The sequence below is a fragment of the Pleurodeles waltl genome, chromosome 8 (assembly GCF_031143425.1).
Source record: "Pleurodeles waltl isolate 20211129_DDA chromosome 8, aPleWal1.hap1.20221129, whole genome shotgun sequence".
Lineage (NCBI taxonomy): Eukaryota > Metazoa > Chordata > Amphibia > Caudata > Salamandridae > Pleurodeles > Pleurodeles waltl.
Window position 1 is genome coordinate 479,485,458 of NC_090447.1, and position 9,865 is coordinate 479,495,322.

Genomic DNA, 9,865 nt, shown 5'->3' on the forward strand with positions numbered 1-9,865 from the left:
CCTGTCTGAAACTTTCAGAGCTAGCAGCTCATTATTCCGCAAGGCACTGCACTGTCCCCTCTCAAGTTTTTTGCAGACAAGCTCCCTTAGATAGCCTTTCCGGTTAGAACGGATTGTGCCACAAGCAACAGTGTCCACTCTAAACAACTCCTTGAACAACTGCACTCCAGTGTAGAAATTATCTACGTACAAATGGTGACCTTTGTTAAACAGACGTCTAGCAAGTTCCCACACAATTTTTTCGCAAACTCCAAAAGTGGCCGGACAACCAGGAGAGTCAATACTGGAATCCCTACCAGTGTAGACCTGGAAATTATACACATATCCTGTACTGCTTTTTGACAGCAGATACAATTTAATCCCATACCGTGCCCTCTTACTAGGAATGTACTGCTTAAAAACTAAACGCCCCTTGAAAAGGACCAAAGACTCGTCCACACTTATCTCTTTGCCTGGAACATAGACCTCTGAAAACCGATCCACAAAATGATCAAGGACAGGCCTAATCTTAAAAAGACGGTCACAATCAGGGTGATCTCGTGGCAAGGCTAAAGCATTGTCTACAAAATGCAGCATACGAAGAAGAAGCAAATACCGATTACGTGTCATAGTTGCAGGAAATATAGCAGTTGCCATCAAGGGACTAGTAGACCAATAAGAAGCCAGTGACGGCTTCCTGATCAACCCCATCAAAAAAGACAAACCTAAAAACCTTTTCATCTCTTCCAGATATGTGGGAACCCACTGAGTAGCTCTAGACTGAGGCTTAAGTCTGGCAGCGTTGTCCCGCAAATATTGCTCTGCATACACATTTGTCTGCTCCACAATCTCTTCCAAAAATATATCCTCCATAAACAAGTGAAAGAAATGGACAGGCAAAAAGTTTTCCGTATTAACTCTACACCCTGGGAGACCAGTAAATGCAGGTAACTGTGGCTGCTCCATGTTTGGGGCAATCCAGGTGTCAGGTCTTCTAATGGGAAACCCTTCAGCCCCAGGCTGCTGCACTCTTGGCACATCAATGTCCTCCTCTAACACAGGCCCTTCATCTGCACTGAGAGTAGCTTCCTCATCAGAAGAATACTCTCGGGCAGAAAACTCACTTCCAGAATCTCCTGCTTCCTCCTCTGCCTCAGTTGCAGAGTCAGTGTCGTAATCATGGTCTGAAGACGACTCAAAGAGTATGCGAACAACCTGCTGAGCGGTCACTTTGCGGCTAGCCATGATCCTCACTAACAACAAATGGATTGCCAACAACAACTAGCACTAAAAAAAGTAATAAACAAAGTGTAGCTTTATCACAAAGAGTTATGTACTACAAAAAACTATACCACTCATTTGCCTGAAAAAGCTACTCACCAAGCAACTACTCTGCACAGACACAGCAATCACCAATGATATCCCACTAAAAAGAAAAAAGAAAATTAAAGATATGACAACACAAACATCACTGTGCTCAAATCTAAGGACAATGTCAAACACACAATACTGCATTTAGTACACCACCTACAAACATGTCATTCATGCATGTCAACAATACTCCTTTCGAGTAAATTGCTTTCACTTACCTAAAACATGCAACTATGCAAACCGCAGGACAACTACTGCCAAAGCAAGGATCCACAGCAAAGGAAGCAAAAGCGTTGAACTAGAAGAAAAAGAAGAAATAAATTGTTATAATCACAAATACAAATACTTCGCCAGTTGACAAACACCCCACCACTAAGAACTTAGAAGTTGTCCCTGGTACCTAAGTGGATCCTGCCCCCCTCGGGGGTAGATGGGCATAAAAAAATTGGCCAATCTGCCCCCAAGGGGGGCAGAAATGGGCAACACCTCTGTGCCCCCTTTAGGGGGCGACCCTTCCCAAAGGGGGCACCCCCAGCACAAAACAAAACAACAACAAAAATCCCTGGCGTATTGGTGGTTTCTGCCCTCTTTGGGGGCAGAGATGGCCAATACAAACTTTCCCCACTTTAGGGGGGCGACCGTTGCCCAAGGGGTGTCCCCAAACACACACCACACACACACACACCACACAATCCCTGGCGCCTAGTGTGCTTCCAACCCCCGGGGGCCAGATTGTCCAAAAAAATGGCTGGTCTGCCATTGGGGGGGCCGAAACAGAAAAAAAAAAATAGCCCCCCAGGGAAGCGACCCTTGCCCAAGGGGTTGCCCCCAAAAAACACAATAAAAACAAAATCCCTGGTGTCTAGTGGATTTCGCCCCCCCCGGGGGCAGATTCACCGAAAAATCGGCGATCTGCCCACAGGGGGGCCGAAATACTAAAATAAATAGCCCCCCAGTGGGGCAACCCTTGCCCAAGGGGTGGCCCCCAAAAGAAACTTTACACTAAAAATAAATCCCTGGTGTCTAGTGGATTTCGCCCCCCCCGGGGGCAGATCCGCTGAAAAAAAGGCGATCTGCCCACAGGGGGGGGGGGAAACACTACAAAAAATTGACCCCCGGGGGGGCGACCCTTGCCCAAGGGGTCGCCCCCAAAATAGAAAAACAAAACAAAATCCCTGGTGTCTAGTGGATTTTGCCCCCCCCTGGGGGCAGATCCACCAAAAAATCGGAGGATCTGCCCCCGGGGGGGGGGGGCGAAATACTAAAAAAAATTGACCCCAGGGGCAGGGCGACCCTTGCCCAAGGGGTCGCCCCCAAAATAGACAAACAAAACAAAATCCCTGGTGTCTAGTGGAATTCGCCCCCCCGGGGGCAGATCTGCCGAAAAAAAGGCGATCTGCCCGGGGGGGGGGGGCGAAACACTAAAAAAAATTGACCCCCGGGAGGGCGACCCTTGCCCAAGGGGTCTCCCCCAAAATAAAAAAAGAAAACAAAATCCCTGGTGTCTAGTGGATTTGGCCCCCCCCCCCCGGGGGCAGATCCGCAGAAAAATCGGCGGATCTGCCCCCAGGGGGGGGGCGAAATACTAAAAAAAATTGCCCCCAAAAGAAACATAGGCAAGAAAATCCCTGGTGTCTAGTGGAGATTCCTGCTCCCGCGATCGTGGAGCAGGAATCTTGTGAAAACAGGCACAGGGGGAAAGGAAAAGGCCTTTCCTTTCCCCCCGTGTCTGTTTCCCCCCCCACCAAAACCCCCAAAACGGAAAGGACTCACCTTTTGGGTCCTTTCCTCCTCGACGTGCTGGACAGCGCGCTGACGTCACTCGGATTGCCGGGGGGGGGGTCGGGGGTGGAAAGGGAAGGTCTTCCCCTTCCATCCCCGCCTTGGGGGGGAGGGGGGTGCACGGGGGGCACGCTAGCGCTCCCCCAAGTTCCCGTGTGCCTTGGACGAGGTGACCTCGTCCAAGGCACAGGGGAACTGTAGCCTTGGACGAGGTGACCTCATCCAAGGCACAGAACAGGTTAAAATGTGAGTCTATAACATCCCTGTAATATTTGTTTTTTTAAGTGAATTTCTATGTTTTTTTAATTCTATTTCATAACTATAACGTCCCTGTAACCTTTGTTTTTTTCAGTGAATTTCTGTGTTTTTTTTTACATATAGTAATTTGAAATATTATATGTTAATCTAACTACCGCTGGAGGGCCTGGCAAGGCCCTGGGGTCAACTCCCTATAAGCACCCAACCATTCACTGCTTTCACCCATGTGCAGAGGAGATTGCCCACAAGACCTGGCCCGCAGCCAGACCCTGCGCAAACACCCCCTAACCACCAAAACCCATCCTGTGCACAGCCCTTTGGCCGTGCGTGGCAGGAGGTGGCAGCGGCTTCTCTGGGTGTGAGAATAGGTGTGAGAGGGGATGTCTGGGGGTAAAAGTGGCTGTCAGATTGTCTGTCTGGGTATGAGAGTGTGTACATCAGTGTTTTAGTGGGTGCATCAGTGTGTGTGCGTGGTCTGTGGGTCTGTGAGTGTGTGCCTGAGTGTCTGAGTGGGTCTGTGAGTGGGTGCATAAGTGTCTGAGAGGATGATGAGTAGGAGAAAGAGATTGAAAGAGACAGAGAGAAAGTGAGAGGCAGAGAGATAGCGAGTGTTTTAGGCTTTGATGTATGATATACTTAGAATGAGATATTTCTGCACAATTTGAAAATAAAAATGTATTTGTTACTTAAAAAGAGTAAGATGACCTTTCAGTATGAGCCTTACACATTTTTACTTATAACAAAAAAATAAAAGGAAAATGAGTCTGGCTGGACTCGAAACCTGAACGCTCAGTGTGGAGTTCTATGACCTTCACATTTGAGTTATAGCCTTTTGTTTCAACATTTTTATCTGGGACAGGGGGAGACCTCAATGGCTCCCCTGTGGTACTTGCTTTTTTTTTTCTTTTATTTTATAACAAGCCCTATAAGGGCTATCTGGGACCGCTGGGGAAACCTCGGGGCCTACTAAGTTGCAGCACTCCACTCAAATTTACTCCAGTGTACAAGACTTTACCTCACTCTATGCCACTATGCACCAATCCACTCTACGCAGCTTCACTGTTCCATACACTACTGTACTCTATGCAACTCCACTCTACACACTCTACTATACTGTATGCTACTCTCCAGCACTTTACTCCTGTCTATACCCTTTCACTTAACCGTACCACTCTGTACTATACTGATTGCCACTGTACAACACTCTACTCAAGCTATCCTCTACAATATTCTAGCTCACTATACAACACTGTATGGGGCTGTGTATTCCATTTCAACTCACTTTACTCCACTCTACTCTAACACAGTCCTGCACCCTACTCCACTACTCTACTGTACAGCACTCCACTCTACACCTCTCAGCACCATTGTACTTCATAACACTGTATGCCAATCCACTCTACCACACTCTATAACACTGTACTGTACACCACTCTACACTACAAAAATGAACTAGAATGTATGTCACTCTACTCTACTGCTGTCTACATCTCTTTCCAATAATGTACAACACCCCTGTGCACTCTGCTGTACAACATGGTGCTCCTATGTATGACATGTTACTCAACTGTATGCTATGCCACTCTAATCTACTGCACTCCATGACACTATAGCCTACAACATGCCACTTCACTTTATGGCACTCACTCCACTATAAACAACCCCACCTCAATGGACTTCACTCTACTATACTCCACTCTACCATACTTTATCCCAATATACACCACTGTACTCTACTATGCTCAAAACCGCTTCACTGTTCAACAGTTTACTCCACTGTTTACAAGTCCACTCTACAACACTGTACTACACTGTATAACACTCTACTCCACTTTTTTCCTATCTACTTTATGCCACTGCACTACACTGTATGACCCTTGACAACATGTCACTCAACTTGTCTCTATGATACACTACTTCAATATATGGCAGGCACACCTCTCTACACACTCTCCCCCATGGTACTCTACAACACTCCACTTAACAATATTCCAATCTATGGCACTCTTATTCACCCTACTTTACTTTTTGATACTCCATTCCTCTATACAACTCTCTGCTCCAGTCCAGTAGACTATATTCAAAGAGAAAAAGAAACCCACCTCCAAACAGGGTTCCAAAAGTGGAATCCTCCAAAAATTTCATTAAGTGTTGATCAAAAAATGTGTACATATTCTAACAATACCTGACGTATACATAATTCTTTGATATCCAAATGTATTGATAATTCATTAACATATGTATATTACTTACACAATACTGTGGACCCAACCTAAAAGCATTCTAAACATCATACTTACTAACCTACTCATTCAATAACACCTACTTAAAAAGAAAAAAAAGTTGCCTTAATAGCTGTTCATGCCCAGGGATTCCACTAGGGGAAAAATCTCAATTGATTGTAGTTAAATATATTAGCCAGGATAATTTTACAGACTACTCTGTTTGTTGTTCCATTCATCAAGTTCCAATCATCACCTCGTATGTACATTGAAAGTCTTTTATGAGATATATATATATATATATATATATATATATATATATATATATATATATATATGTATGAATATATTTATATATTCCGTGTAAAGTGACCCGTAGGTCTCACACCTTCTTCAGGGCACATATTTATCCTTCACCAATAAAAAGATGCAAACACAAAGGTCCGGTCCAAGAGGATCCATCTATGAACATAACAGTTTCAAAAATCCCAATGTCACCAAATGGTCAATTGGTATTCTGCCTTGGTAACAGCATCATCCTCCATGAATGTCATGGGCATGCACCCGTTCTTCTTTTAATGCTTTGTGAAAAATTGCACCCATTGTGTTTTCATGCATAATGACCCGTGCATCATGCACTACCTAAAGAGTGTTACTTAGGCCACGAATATATCCTATCACCTGAATGTGGTCTGATTCCCGAAAATTGCTCCCATGTACTATCCGGGTAACCAGGAATCCTAAATTCACTCAGGTATTGATAATCAAATCCAAGGGATTTATCAAATTAAAAATCATCCAAGAAAGAGAATAAGCTCAAAGAGTAAAGTCGATAGTAAAAAAGAAGAAGAAGGAAGAAAGAAGTATGAGGAGAGAAAAGAAATAAAGCTCACCTTTTGCTCCCTTCATGTAGTCTTCTATATTCTTGTGAGAGACAGATCCCCACTTGTCACATGACAACACCCCAGAAGGGGAAAGGTTAAGAACCTCTATAAAGACCAAAAAAAAATAGAAAAAGAGGCATTCTTATCACTAATATTCGAACCTCCGTTTTTGCAAATCGAAACATTGTAATGGGCAAGCACAAATCTGTTTTTATTAAAGGAGAATCCCTTGTTCCTTCAATTTCTAACCCCGGCTCAATCACCTTCTTTATTATACTCACAAGGGAGAGTCCACTAAGAAGATTGTGTACTCCCATATGCTGTGAAGCACTATGATGATGGTCAAAATAGTCAAATCTGGATTTGCAGGAATAAAAATATCCCATATTCTGTGTATATTTTTCCAGGCCAGCATGTCCTTATATAGTGCATTGCAAACATGCGCTCTCTGAAAATATCGCTCTGAAAGAACCATGCTGTAGGACATAGGAGCCTATCCCAAAACTTGTCCTTACACACAAGGATTCTCATTTTCCGCCCCAACTATCTATAATGAATGTGTATATACTTCGATGTTCCTTCAATACTATGGACTTACGTTCAAAATATTCTGTTGCTTCGTTGATCAGGAGGCCCTGTCTTGTATCGATCCTCCGCCGCCCAAGTATGCGAGTCAAGCAGAGCGCCTAATGTGTGTTTCAACTGCTAATGCATATTTAAATCCCACAATGCTAGGAAACCACATGTGTTTCTGTAAGTTAGTAGTAAAGACTGAAAAGGGGTTGTTCAGAGTTTTTAAACGACTATTAAGAGAGGTTGCAACCGGGCGGCCCCCGGCTCATAAAAGATGTAGCAACCCATACCTTCTAATGCTGTTCATATGGCTACTCGAGGGACTAACATTTTTACAAACATGCCTACCGAGCTACGTGTCAGGCAAGTAACTCACCTATGAATATAAACAAAGATACAGGCCCTCACACGCGCTAAATATGTGTTCCGACTGTGAATGCGCATTTAAATCCCACAACCCTAGGAAACCACGTGTGTTTCCGAAAGCTGGTAATAAAGACTGAAAAGGGGTTGTCAGAGTTTACAACTGACTATTAAGAGAGGTTGCAACCAGGCGGCCATCATTCAAAATGCAGCAACTCATACCTTCTAATGTTGTTCATACAGCTACTCGAGGGACTAACATTTTTACGAACATATTTAACGAGCTATGCATCAGGCATGTAACTCACCTATGAGTAAAAACAAAAATACAGGCCCTCACACCGTTGATGGGCCAAATTGTTCCCCGGTACACAATAGTAAAACCTGAAAAGGGGTTGTTCATTAGTCCTAAGAAGGCACCTCAAAGGATACAAATAGGGTGGCCATAGTTGAAAGTGCAGACACCCAATATTTTTTAATGCAAATTCCTATAGAAATCTCGGGGGCTGAGCAAAGTGAAAAGACAAATAGGCAGAACAAAGATACTTTCAAATGGGAAAAAAACAAATTAAAGACTAGGGAAAAATGGGTATGTCCTTTCTATTTGATATCACAAAAAAGACCATGTTTACCCTGAGTTAAAAAATTAGCTGTATGTGAAGGTAGATCTGAGGATAGCATGGGTACCAATTCAAACACCCTCTGAAAAACCTTTGTATGGTGAAATGAAGCTTCAAGCTTAAGATGTACATTAGGACCAGAAACACGTCCCAACAATAATGCAAAAACTGGAAGGCAGCGCACCTAATTAATAAGTCAATATCACCATCTATGTAGACTGGACGGCTTATACGCGTGTTGCCAATACCCTGGTCTAGAATGCATTGTCCCAGTGGATTCTGTCATTCAAACCATATTCTACTGTATCTAAAATGAAAATCCAAAAGACTTCCCGCTTTCTTCTATAAGTATCTGAGTTAGTACTTCTAGTAGGATAGATTTTTTTCTAAATGGTCCATTTCAAGTCACTGTCTTTATGTTTGCATTCACTGCAGTGAAGGACCAATGGAGCTTGGAGACTTGAATTTCGGATGGCTGATTTATGTTCACTAAATCTTATCCTGAACTGTCTCCCTGTCTCTCCCACATAGCCTAAGTTGCAGGGACACACAATTAAGTATATAACATCGCACCCTTGGCAGCTAGGCATTGTTTTGAGTCTGATGTTTTTGTTGTTATACAGAAGATGGTCAGATATTATCGCTTGTGGGCAAGCGGGGCAATCCCCACAGCGATGATGTAAGGAAATGCCTCCTTGGCATGGTTACCCCCTGACTTTTTGCATTTGCTTATGCTAAGTTTTGATTGAAAGTGTGCTGGGACCCTGCTAACCAGGCCCCAGCACCAGTGTTCTTTCCATAAACTGTACCTTTGCTTCCACAATTGGCACAGCCCTGGCACTCAGATAAGTCCCTTGTAACTGGTACCCCTGGTATCAAGGGCCCTGATGCCAGGGAAGGACTATAAGGGCTGCAGCTTGTCTTAAGACACACAGGGGACCCCCCACTCAACACATGCACTCTGCCTCACAGTTTGTGTGTGCTGGTGGGGAGAAAAAGACTAAGTCAACATGGCACTCCCCTCAGAGTGCCATGCCAATCTCACACTGCCTGTGGCATAGGTAAGTCACCCTCTAGCAGGCTTTACAGCCCTAAGGCAGGGTGCACTATACCATGTGAGGGCATATGTGTATGTGCACTATGCCCCTACAGTGTTTAAACAAAACCTTAGACATTGTATGTGTAGGGTAGCCATAAGAGTATATGGTCTGGGAGTTTGTCAAACACGAACTCCACAGTTCCATAATGGCGACACTGAAATCTGGGAAGTTTGGTATCAAACTTTTCAGCACAATAAATGCACACTGATGCCAGTGTGCAATTCATTGTAACATGCACCCAGAGGGCATCTTAGAGATGCCCCCTGAATACCAATCCGACTTCTAGTGTGGGGCTGACCAGTTTCTGCCAGCCTGCTAACAACCAGATGAGTTGCTGACCACATGGGTGACTTTGTCACTCTTTGGCCAGGAATAAAGCCTGCACTGGGTGGAGGTGCTTCATACCTACCCCTGCAGGAACTGTAACACCTGGCGGTGAGCCTCAAAAGCTCACCCTCTTTGTTATAGCACCCCAGGGCACCCCAGCTAGTGGAGATGCCGGCCCCTCCGGCCACTGCCCCCACCAGTCAGGACAGCCCCTAAGGTGCCATGAGCTGAGGTGACCTGTGCCTTTAGAAATCCTCAATCTACGTTTTGGAGGATTCCCCCAAAAGGATTAGGGATGTGCCCTCCTCCCCACAGGGAGGAGGCACAAAGAGGGTGTAGCCACCCTCCAGGACAGTAGCCATTGGCTACTGCCCTACCAGACCTAA

The 9,865-nt window shown here is 44.6% G+C and overlaps 1 long non-coding RNA gene across 1 annotated transcript; it reads right to left on the minus strand.

Moving 5' to 3' along the window:
- Window positions 1-1,568: 1,568 nt before the first annotated feature.
- Window positions 1,569-7,347, minus strand: LOC138249116 (uncharacterized). The gene is made up of 3 exons (XR_011194727.1): window positions 7,095-7,347; window positions 6,506-6,601; window positions 1,569-1,648 (listed from the first exon to the last, which is right to left on the minus strand). It is a non-coding gene; the product is annotated as an uncharacterized lncRNA (long non-coding RNA).
- Between the last annotated feature and the right edge of the window lie 2,518 nt (window positions 7,348-9,865).